The sequence below is a fragment of the Fukomys damarensis genome, unplaced genomic scaffold, assembly GCF_012274545.1.
Source record: "Fukomys damarensis isolate Sample0158 unplaced genomic scaffold, DMR_v1.0_HiC HiC_scaffold_22, whole genome shotgun sequence".
Taxonomy (NCBI): Eukaryota; Metazoa; Chordata; class Mammalia; order Rodentia; family Bathyergidae; genus Fukomys; species Fukomys damarensis.
This window is the reverse complement of record NW_022900934.1, coordinates 27,532,291-27,544,453: the sequence shown is the minus strand read 5'-3', so window position 1 is coordinate 27,544,453 and position 12,163 is coordinate 27,532,291. Positions and strand designations below refer to the sequence as shown.

General features: G+C 50.4%; 1 protein-coding gene across 1 annotated transcript in view; it reads right to left on the bottom strand.

Annotated features, from left to right (window-relative positions):
* The window catches only part of Rspo4 (R-spondin 4), a 60,217-nt gene that overhangs the window by 29,142 nt on the left and 18,912 nt on the right, over nt 1–12,163 (bottom strand). The gene's annotated exons all lie outside the window — the stretch shown is intronic.

Sequence of the window (12,163 nt, the reverse complement as noted above, 5' to 3'; positions counted from 1 at the left end):
GGCACCTACGTGGGCAATTGCACTGAATCCCCGATGAAAGGAATAATCTACTTACAGCAAGTTCACACAGCTGGGAAGTGACAGAGTTAGGCTTTGAACCCAGGTGGTCTGGCTCTAGAGCCTGTAGGATGCAATCACCCCACTGCAGTGCCTCCTCAAAGGCGGGCAGTAGAAGATCCATTTCCTCTGGGAAGTGGGGGGACCCCTGCCTGGAGCACTGTCGCATTTGTCAACTCCGTGGTGTATTAGTCACTTTCTCATCACTGAGACGCGGAACCTGACGCCCACAGCTTAAGGAAGGAGAGGTTGATTTCGGCTCACACTTCAGACCATAGACAGCGGGCTCCAAGGTGAGACAGCAGAAAGGAGGTGCATGAGGAGGACAGCTGCTCATGGCATGGTGGCCAGGAGGCAGAGAGGTCCAAGTGAGGGGGTGGTAGCAAGGCCTGTGACCACCAGGGACCTGCCTTCTCTGGCCAGGTTCTCATTCCCAAGACCACATTTAGCCATCAACTCATCCACGGACTAATTCACTGATGATCATCTCACCCCACAACCCAATCACTTTCTCAAAGCTCCACCTATGAGCACAGGAGGCTTTGGAGGAACACCCAGATCTAAACCGTAACATTCTGCCCCTGGTCCCCAAAATAATAATGCACATCCCATTACATTAAATATGTCTAGTCCCTCACTAAGAGTTGCCAAACTCTTAGCAGTTTCATCATTGCTAAAAATTCCAAGTCCAAATTTTCCTGAGACTTAAGGCAAACTCTTACCTGTGAGCCACTGTGAAAAAAAAATTAAATTAAATTAAACACTGCTGACTTACAAAGGCACAGGGTAAACATTCCCATCCCAAAGAGGAGGAAAAGGGAATAGAAACCAACGGGCCCAAAGACCAAAACCCAGCAGGTCAAGCATAAATCCTGTAGCTCCAAGCCCAGCACTCAGGACAAGATGTGGCTCAAAGTGAACTCCAAAGATCGTGGGCGGCCCCACCCCTGCAGCACCGCTGGTGGTTGCAGCCCTCACGGCTTCTCTCTTGGGCTGGCTTTGCTCACTCCGTGCAGTGTTCTCAGAAGATCCACATTCCTGGCTTCTTCAACGTTCTGAAGTCTCCATTGCCTATTTGCCCCCACTGTCACGGCTTCACATCTTGCCCTCTCAGGGGTATGCTGCCTGGCCTTCCAGCCCCTCTTCTGAAATCTAGGTTAAAAACCTCCTTGACTCCGTAACTCTGTATACCACATGCCTGGAAAACCAGCACAATGTGGATGACGCCAAGGTCTGCCACTGCCTCAAGCCAGGCCTCCTTGAATCACAGATGCAGGGGCCTTTGAGTGCCTGGACGGCTTAGCACTGTGAAAGGAATCCCAGGAAGCCAATTTCCTAGGTGGCCTTTCTAGATCAGAGTGACCTGCGACTCTCTTCTCAAAGCAGTCTTTCACTTTTCCATCCTTGAGTCCGAGAAGAGCAGTCTTCCAGATTCCTCTCATACCCTCAAGGTACCCTTTGTATTGGCCAATACAAAGTATTTGGCTTTTTTTTTTAATGCCAATCTTTTTAACAACCAAATTTTCTTTTACTCCAAATTCGCAGGCCCCAACTTTACTAGCATTTCCTTTCTGGCCAAACTAAAAATTTTTAAATCATCAGCTGTAACCTTTGCTCTTAATTTTCAGTATAAAACTGGCCAAGAGTCCCCAACAATACCACAGCCTGAATGTGGGGCTGCCTTGAAATTTCCTCCACCAGATTATTAGTCCCCTGCCCTTAATCTCACTCTTCTGTAAAGTCTCAGGACATAAGTAAAATGTACACAAGTTTTCTCCCAGAATGTAACACACATGGCCTCTTGAGTCCAATGTAACTCAGCCCAACTGCCTCTTGAGTCCGGTCTTCACTGGCTATATTACTATCAGCGGTCTTCTAAGCTCTGACCAGAATGTCCCATCAAGCTTGGGTTATAGTACACTATGACTGCTTCTCCAGCTGGCATCCGAACTCCTCCTAAGAAAGAGTTTCAAAGTCTTCTGAACTTGGTCAGGTGGCATCACAGGAGCAACCCCACTTCTCTGGTGCCAAAATCTGTCCTAGCCACTTTTCTCATCCCTGAGACACAATATCTAACAGTACAAATGTGTCATTGAAAACAGAATTGGAAAAGATGAACACAATCAGCTCTCTTAACTGAAACTGAGGTGGTGCCACCCTCGACTGGGTAGACTGAACCCCAGGGAGGGGTGAGGCCAGGGGAGGGCAGCGTGGCTTGTTCGTGGGTCTCCTTCCAGCAGGTTGGCTGTACATGGGACCAGGGTGCCTCCTGTGTTTACTTAGCACCCCTAAACACACACCTGGCTGGAATGACCCAGAACTGGGGAAGTAAAGATGGCCCAGAACATTTCTAGTCTGGCTGACCCAGCTGTGGGCTGAGCCGAGACACGCAGACATGAGCACAGGCTCAGAGGACCCTCTGTTCCAGAGGACAGCACAGTGGTGAGGAGTTCTGGTTCTGGATTGCCTGGCCTCAGTCTCAAGCTCTACTACTCACCTGGCTGATTACTTAACCTCTCAGCACCCCTGTTTACTCAGCTATAAAGGTGCATAATACTAACTATATCAGGGTGTAATTAGGATTATGTGAACTAATGCACGCACAAGCTCAAAACAGTGCCTGATACATAATAAATGCTCAGTAAGAGGTAAGCACTATACTTCAGGAAGGAAACTCTGTGCCAGCTGAGAAAGAAGGGGTAAGGAGAAGGATGTGCCCAGTGTGAGGGGTTCTGCCTGGATATGCACCTCTTAGGAGAAAGGTCTGGGGACCGTGGCCTCCTGCTCAGAAGCTGCAGCCTCTGTGGAGAGCAACATCTAACAGTACAATGCGTAAAGGCTAGGAATCGCACTGTTCCCTACCCCTGTTTCAGCCCTGTGTGTTTGTCACTGCACATGACTATATTCAGAAAAATGCCCAAACTGTACTTTAGGGTTGACTTAAAGGATTTGGGAAGTTTTTTGAAATTTTGTTTAGTTTTTATAGTTTTCTCCTCACATTGGAACCTAACGCCCCCATGAACTACTCTCCCACAGTAATTACTGTATACTGCATTTCACACTGTCAAGTGGACAGGCGAGGGTCCCCCCGAGGCTATTCTGAGCATGGGTGGGAGTGGCGGAGGCGAGCCTGACCCCACCCCAGCCTGAGGACTTTGAGTCTGGTGCTCCTTCCTCTGACAGAAGGACGACCCGGCCCTTGTCCCAGGAAGCAGTGTCTCAGCCTATGGCTCCGCTGGGCAGAGCAGAGGCGTGGCGGGGGCGGGGTGTCCCCCCACCCGGGGGCGCGCTGTGACAGAACCCAGAGTATGTTTGCAGTAGAGGCGAAAGGGCGGTGTGGACTCTCGTGCCAGCTTCGCAGATGCTCCAAATGACCTCTGCAGCCTCGCTCTCCGTCTGAACCAAATAGAGATGATGACACCTGTCTTGGCGTGTGCACGTGCGAGCAACCTGCTCACAGCTGGGTGGAAAGAGTCCCCCCTCCCTTCTGTTCCACCCTGCCCTGTCTGGGAGGTGCTGCGTGCAGTGTGGCTGTTGGCCAGCAGGTGGCACTGCAGCCCAAGGAGCAGGAAAAGGGAAGGAACGCGTTGGGCCGGGAGAGTGGGTTAGCGGGGATCTTGGAGACCGGACACAGGCGTTCTGAGAGAAGCGGTCCAGGCCTCGAGAGAGGAATTGCCTATGCCCCGCACGCAGGCACTCCCAGCGGCTCTCAAAGGTGCATAACCAAGGCCTACCCCTGTGCCAGGGGCGCCTTCCATACACCATGTCCCTGAACCCTCACATTTGCTCTATGGATGGCAATTCTTGCAAGGCTCGCTACTGTCCTAAGCCCTTCTGCGCCCATTATCCTGTTCCTCCTCCAGCGAACCTGTGAAGGAGCTGTGAGTGCGTGTACTCTTCCTGTACAGAGGAGCAGATGGAGGCACTGAGAGGGTAAGCGATTTGCCCAAGGCTGCACAGCCAGAGCAAGAAAGCTGAATCTTAACTGCAGTCTTGTTCTGAACCACTGCTGTGCCCTGACTGCTAGAACAGGCACACAGCTGTGTGTGGACATGTCCCGTCACCCCTCACCGCTCAACTGTGACACACCCTTGGCTGGCCCTGTGCCACCCCCTCTGACCACCTCAGGAGCCACCCTTCAGGGGTCACTCCCACTTCCCAGGGGAGCTCCCTCCCCCAGTGATCAGAAGTCATAAGGGACATTACAGCGTCACTGTACAGGGGCCGGGTCTTGGCCACTAGGGTGGCAGGGAGGAAGCCAGGAGACCAGTGGGAGGCCACGGTGAGGACCCAGGTGGCAAAGATCAAGGTGAGCGAATATGGCGGTGGCTAGGGATCGCCAGTGGCCTTGGAGATGACACAAGGGATTTACACTCCCACTCCCCATATGTTTTAAAGAAGTGGCTAATAGGACTTGCTGAATTTTGTATGTGAGCATGACAGAAATTGTTCTCATAGGTAATGAGTTCCATTACATATCAATATGTCTTAAGCTATTAGTTATCAAATGTGGTGTAACAGATGAACCCAACTCCAGTGGCTTAAGACCACAGTAAGCGCTTGTGTCTCAGAGCATGCCCAGGGTCGGGGAAGTTTCCATGAGACTGTGCTCACTCGCAGGCTTGATTGGGCTGGAGGACTCCCTGCAAGGTCACTTACACACACAGCGCTGGCTGTCACCAGAGATGCTCAGCTCCTCTCAACATTGAGAGTTATCATGATGTGTGATGCCACCCTTCCCCAAAGCCAGGGACCAAGAAAACGGACAAGATACAAGCCGTGGTGCCTGTCCTGGCCTCCCCTTGGAAGTCACATTCTGTAACTGCTGCAGTGTCCCAAGGCACCCTGTTCAGCGTGGGGGTCAGGGTCGTGTAAGCTGCAGGAGGTGCAGATCGGCAGGGGCCAGCTCAGAGCTAGCTGCTGTAGAAGGAGAAATGTTCTCTTTTTTATTGAGATAAAATATGCATAAGTAAAATTTGTCACTATTTTTAAGTGTACAGTTTGGTGGCATTAAGTAGATTCACGATGTTGTGCAACCATCCTCACCATACAGGTCTAGAACTTTTTCATCTTTCCAACTGAGACTGAGTACCTGTTAAACACCAGCTCCCCAGTACTAGTCCCCGCTGCCTCTGGGAACCACGTTCTACCTTTTGCTTTGAATTTGACAACCGTGACTAGCTTTTATAAGTGGACTCATGCAGGATTTCTTTTTGTGGTGGGCTCATTTTTCTTTAGCAGATCCTCAGGGTTCACCCATGCCTTATTGCATGAGAAGATTTCTTCCCTTTTTTAGGGCTGAGTAATGTTCCATTGTGTATACACACCACACTGGGTCTCTCCAGTCACCAGTGGACAGACACTTGGGCTGCTTCCTTCCGCCTTTTGGCTATGGCGGATAATGCTGCTGTGAATGTGGCTGTACAGAGACCTGTTTGAAGTTCTTTGGGTGCTGACCCAGAAGTGAGATTGCTGTATCATATGGTAATTCTAGATTTAATTCTTTAAGGAACTATCACATAATTCCCGGCACTGCCCATGGTTATGTAAACTAATGTGATGGTAATGTGAACTGCCCCTGCCAGCAATTCACGAAGGATCTGTGTTTTCCACAACTTCACCAATGCTGTTCTTGCCTGTGTCGGGGGTGCCTTTTTCTAGAACGGTCCTCCTGAGCGGTGAGAAGTGCTGTCTCACTGTGGGGACTTTCCCTAACCACTAGTGAAGTTAAGCACCTGTCTGTGAGCTGCTTGGCCTTTTGGATCTCTTCTTCAGAGAAATGTCTCTAGTTCCTTTTCCCCTTGGACTGTTTCTTTGGTGGTTGTTGTTTTCCTTTCTTTATCATTAAATGCCCTTCCAGCTCAGGCTGATCACTCATTTTGGCTCTGCCTTTTCTCAGTCTCCTCGGTCCACGCCAAGCCCTGCCCTGAGTGCTGGGGACACCACGGACAGCGGAGTCCACAGGTTCCCGCCCATGGGCCTTCTCACTCTTTGGTGACACTAAGGTGATGTCAGGTTGTAGCAGAGTGGGTTTTATAGCAGGGAGAGTTAACACTTCTCTCAATGTACACTTCTCCGGAAGACCTGACAGCTCTGATCCCTGGGACCTGTGTCACATTCCACATCACTCACTGGGACTAAGGCACTGTCCCCTTCTTCCTGAAGAGCTGGCTGCTGATGACTTGGGGAAAGGGACCGAGGCTCCCTTTGGTCCTTCTAGTGGCCCCACAATCACAGACAGCTAGCAGGACACAGTCCTACCAACACCTACCTTAGACTGTGATGTGTCTGAAGAACGACCCAGCTCCAGGCCCCTGAAGGACTGGCCAAGGCTTCCGTGACAGCTGCCAGAACCTGTGTCCCTCACTCCCTAAAGATCCTCGGAGCACTGCCCAGAAACCACCTGCGGCAGATCCCCACCTCAGGGTCTCATTCCCAGGACCTGACCTTCAAGACAGGGCAAGCGCCCATCAGTCTTCACCTGGCCCACCTGGCCTTGAGTTTTCCACTCCTGCTATGTCCTGGCTTCCCCCACAGTGATGGCAACAGGAGCAGTGTCTAGTCACTGTTAGACGACATCCCATAAATCCATGGTAAGTTTGAAAATATCTTAAGTCACAGCTGCTTTGGATCCAACTATCTCACCAAACATAGCCTCCCGAGCTGACCTGCAGCGTGCTCTGAACACTTACGAGAGCCCACAGCTGCCAAAAGCAGCTAGCACAAGGCCAGGGTCTCACTATGTACTTCAGGCTGGCCTTGAACTGTCAGCAATCCTCCTACTTCAGCCTCTCAAGTGTTAGGATTACAGGCGTGCGCCACCATGCTCAGCGGAAGGCCTGTTTTGTAATGAAGCACTGAGTAGCTCCCATAATTTACTGAATACTGCAGTGAAAGTGAAACACAAAATGGCCATATATAAAATTGAAAAACCATAAGCCATACCATCATAAATCAAGTGTCATGTGTGTGCACATGTAGACCTTTAATCCTCACAGTAATGCCGTGATCACTGCATGCGTATTAAAGTGGCTAATTTCTTTTGAAACTGACAATATTAAGTGCTGGAGAGAATGCAAAACACAGATACACTAGAAGGCACCCTGTTAGTTTATAAGATGATAAATACAATTCTCCCAGGTATCAACTCTAGAGAAATGACAGCGCAAGACTTGGTGTGGACAGCAACACCTGTCCACACATGTCTGGAGCAGCATTCTTTGTAATCACCCAACCTCGGAAGGGACCCAGATGCTTTTCAGCTTGTGGAGAAATCAGCTGTGCTGCACCCTGCTAAGCTTGGACCTGTGTGAATAAAGAATGGAGTCCTCACACCTATAGGAACATAGATGCATCTCAAATGTGTCATGCTCGGTGAGAGAAGCCAGATTCCAAAAAGCTGTACACTTTCTGCAGGATTGCACAACTGAACAGACAGAAAAGCAGAGCATTGTTGACAGGTGCCTTAGTTTACCCAGGCCTGTGTAACGAAGTACCACAAACTGAGTAGCTAAAAGCAACACTGATTCCATTTACCACTCCGAAGCCAGAATCTGAAATCAAGATCCTTCCTTCCCTGCGAGGCTCTAGAAGAGAATCCCTCCCTGTCTTTCCCTCTCGCTTGTGGTCATCATCCTTCCCCCTCCCATGAGGACTCTTGGTGTGACAGTTCGGGCTCACCTAGATAATCCTTGTCCTGAGATCCTAACAAGTAATCTGCAAAGGTCCTTTTTAAAATAAGGTCACATTTATAAGCCTCAGGGTTTCAAATTCAGTGTCTTTGAATAGCTGTGATTCAACCCACTATTCCAAGGCTAAGGGTTAGAATGCTGGCTACATGCTTGGGGCATGAGGAAATATTTTGGTCGATGGGTGTGGTTATAGTCATACCTGGGTACTTGGGTGCTGTGAAACTCATCCAGTTCTGTACTTGAACCAATTTTGTTCCCAAACTCATTTGTTCAGTGCTCTATGCTCCAGCTACAACTTGTCAGGGTGTTGACTGCCTCGTGGCTTGATACCTTTTCCAGCCAGAACAAGTTGGTACCCATTGCTCTTGGTACTTGTCACGCCTCCTGGAAAGGGTGGCAATAGACTGTACAGTAATTGTGGTGGTGCACCACATAATCGGTGCACCTGTCAGAACCTACAGAATGGTGCATGTCCCCCAGCTGCTCCAGGTGTGAGCAGCAGAGCTGGAAATGTGCGAGGCAGACTGGCATCAGACTCACTTCCAATGCAATCAATGCACTATTTGTTATGGGGGGAGTAAGTTGTGGGGGTGGGTGACTCTGGGTCCCGCAGCTAATAATTAAGCAAAAAAGTTTGACAGTGATGGGAGGTGATGAGCTCTCCCACAGTGGAGAGATATCAGGACTGAAGCTCTTTGGCTCTCCGAATTCCTGCTGCAGGATTCCAGGAGGTGAAGCCCCGACCCATTCTGAACCCAGAGGGCAGGGTCTGGGATGCTTGGCGCGGTGGGGGAGGGGAAAGAGGGTGGAGTGGTTAAAAATAGTAGCAGGGAAGGGCGTTCTTCTGACCCTTTCTCCGAAGAGCACTCTTGCCCTGTCCCCCGGGATGGGGCCTCTGTCCTCTCCATTCACTCACCCCAGCTGATGCCACACTCCCCCACCAGGGACCTCCCCTTCCCCTGCCATTGTCTGAGAGCTCAGATGGAAGGGTGGCCCATTAACCCCTTCCTGGCCTCACTGCTGCCCCATGCAGCTGTCACTGCAGCCTCAGGCCCAAGCTGTAGTAGGCCCGGGAGTTAATCACAATTAGAAGAACACAGTGTCAGCTGCAAGGCTGGCCTTTCCCATCGGCTGCCAGCCGGCCCAGGCCAAAGGAAAACCCTCAGCAGCCACGCAGCGTGTTGAGAGACCACAGTGACAGAAGCCTTCCTGATTCCTTCCTGGCGACCACCTTGAAGACTTAGCCAAATGGCCTCCATCCCAGAGCGGCCCCATCCAGTGCTTTCCAAACCCACCAAGAGCCTCGTCCCCCAGCCCCCCTGCCCAATGCTCACATGGCCAAGTCTGGGTCCCCTCCTCCAAGAGGCCTTCCCTGACTGCCTGGCTGAGGTGGCATTGCTCCCAATTGCTCTCCATCACCTGCCCCGTGACTTAGTGTCTTGTTTTGTTTTCCCAAATCTCTCGCCATTTCCTAGGATCGTTTTAGATTTTACTTGGTTTACTGTGAGTGTTTCCTAGGATTGTAACAAGTTAGCACAAACTAGGTGGCAACAGAAATGTAGGCTTCCCAGCGCCACAGCCTGGAAGTCTGGGATCTAGGCGTCTCCACAGCAGCACTGAGGGAGGACACTTCCTGACCCCTCCCTGGGTTGCTCGGGCTGCAGGCCACCTCGGTCAAGCTCCTCGGTCTCTGCCTCCGTTCATCATGGTGTCTCTCCAAATATCTGTGTCCAGATGTTGTTCTCTTATGAGGGCACCAGTCATCACACTGGGGCCCTCCACGTTCTCACTTGACCTCGTCCTCACTCTGACTTCTGTCTGACCCTATTTCCAGATAAGGCCACACGTGCAGGCGTAGGTTTAGGGGAGGAACAGATCTTTTTGGAGAACACAGTTCAGCCCCCTGTTGTGTGGTTCTTTCTTCTAAGAGACTAAGCTCTGCTTGGTTCCTCTCATGGGTTGTATTCTCTATGCCACCACCACTTAATTTAAAATAATACATTTCCTAAAGAGTTCTGCCCCTGGCCAGAGCTGGGCCTAGGAAGAGAGGACTGGGATGCTTTGAGGGAAGAGAGGACATACCTAGAAGCAAGGTCCCCCTAAAGATGGCTCCCACCTGTCACCAGGACTCCAGGGCCCCGCTCACTACAGGTGCCTGGAAGCATGTTGGTCTGACAGATAAGGGAGGGTGTCCTCCAAGTGCAGAGGGGCTAATGCTGTGGGACACTGGTGAGAGCTCCCCAGGCAGTGAGTATTGAGGGGAGACATGGGGGTGCGGCTGCAGGTGGGTGCTGAGCGTCCTGGGGGAGGTGCCAAGCACTTGCCACAAGCGCCCTTGGGTGCTTTTTTTTTTTTTTAATAAAGCAGGGATATGTCAAATATGCATCTTTAACAGATCTTTGTATTTTCAATCCGCTTTCCATTGGGTAGTACATTCACTTTGCAGAAGATTCCGGATGTGGCTAAAGCTTTCCTCTTCCTATCCTAAGCTCCCCTCCTACAGGGGCTTACTGTGCCCGGTCTCTTTCAGACAGAATCAATGGATGGAAGAACACGTCCTGTGTGTCTTTCCTTGATAAATATACAGTAGGAGCACTAATGCACATGCTGTTGCTGTTCTGTGTCTCCCCTTGTTTTAGAGGGGTCAGTATTGGAACCCTGGCAGCACTAAACTACATACTCAGCCCTTTTCATTTCGTTTTATGACAAGTCTCACTAAATTGTCTAGGCTGGCCTCAAACTTGCAATCCTCCCGCCTCAGCCGCCCAAGTAGCTGAAATTACAGGTGTATGCCACCATATCCAGCATTACTTCTTATTTAAAAAAAAAACAAAAAACACAGAGGTGTCATTATATAGAGTGAAAAGTACCTGTGTAACCAACACCCTAAACACAATTCAGAATATATCCAGTTCCCCAAGAAATCCTTTCATGCCTTCCTGACCCCCACCCCCACCCCAGAGGCAGCCTCTGCTCTGCCTTTTATGGTCAGTGACTGGTTGGTTTTGCCTGTTCTAGAATCCCATATACATGGCATCACCACAGCACATTATCTTAGTCCCCAGCTTGCTTTCACTCCACGTGTTTGGGATTCACCCACACTGTCATGTGTGTATCTTCACTGATGTGTACATGCTTTGAACACACAGATACACAATTCTGTTATCTCTAGCTGGCCCTTCTGGGCTGCATCAGGTATCATCTATTACATACTCAACTGTTTTGAACATGTCTGTACAAGTCCTTGTGGGATGTACATTTTTATTTCATTTGTACACAAACCTGAGAGAAAGTTACTGGGCCACTAGGACGCATGTGTTTATAAGAAACCGGAAACTTATTTTCCAAAGTTTAAGACCTTCCATGACATTTCAGCTCCGTGCACCTGTGTGTTCTCCACCCAATGAAATTCTGGAGTTTGCCTAACCTGTCTCCTATCAAAGGACAGTTAGATTGTTTCATCTTCAGCTGTCATAGACAGTATCGCAGTGAATAACTCCGCAGATACACCACATGACACATGAGTGAGAGCACCCTAGGACACACGCCTAGAAGGGGGACCCCTGAGTGTGTCAGAGACCGATAGTTGCCCCAATAATCTGTCTGTGCTTCTTTCTTTGAAATACACTCTGTTTTCATCAGGGTGCACGGTACCTGAACCACAGACTGTCTTTTCTTACTGTAGCTTTTGTGGCCGGGAAATCAAGATCTAGCCAATAAAATAGAAGAATCTTTATGGGGAACTTCCTTCTTGGTTCCTTTCTAATGACTGGAATGCTTTCCATCTTGGGATACAGATGTGGTAGCCGGTGTTTGAACAGCCATTTGGGGCCAAACTATGGAAGCTATGTGCTGAGAATGGCAGAGTAATGACGGGAGCCTAGATCCCTGGACTGCGATCCACGTCAGCCTTAGACTGCCTACTTCTAGACTTTTATGTGTGAGAAACAAATGCCTCCAACTTGTTTAAGCCACCATAACCTGATGTGACAGGTGTCCCGTCCTCACCCATAGTCTAGCGGCTTTGTGCCCTGCTCACCTCTGCCCCCTCTGCAGCAAGCTGCACCAGGGTGCACCTCGCTTTTACTGTAGCCCTTTGCACCTACTGAGCCCTCCTCCTCTCACTTGCTCTTACCTCTCGCCGACGCCTCCTGGGAGCTCCTCCTCTCCCAGGGCCTCTCACTGCTGCCTTCACTGGAGTTCCCTGGGCCACACTGGAAATGCCAGTCTGTGAGTTTGGAGTATTGTCTACAACATATTCAGCCTCCGCTCTGCACCCCAGCTTCTGTCGCGCTCTGTACCACAGCCCTGGCTCGGTGAACGAATGAGTGAACAAATGAATGAGGGGCCCACCAGGGGGCGGTAGCGTTTTGCCACCCAGGCGGGGCGGGGAGGGTGAGGAACTGGGCTGCTCC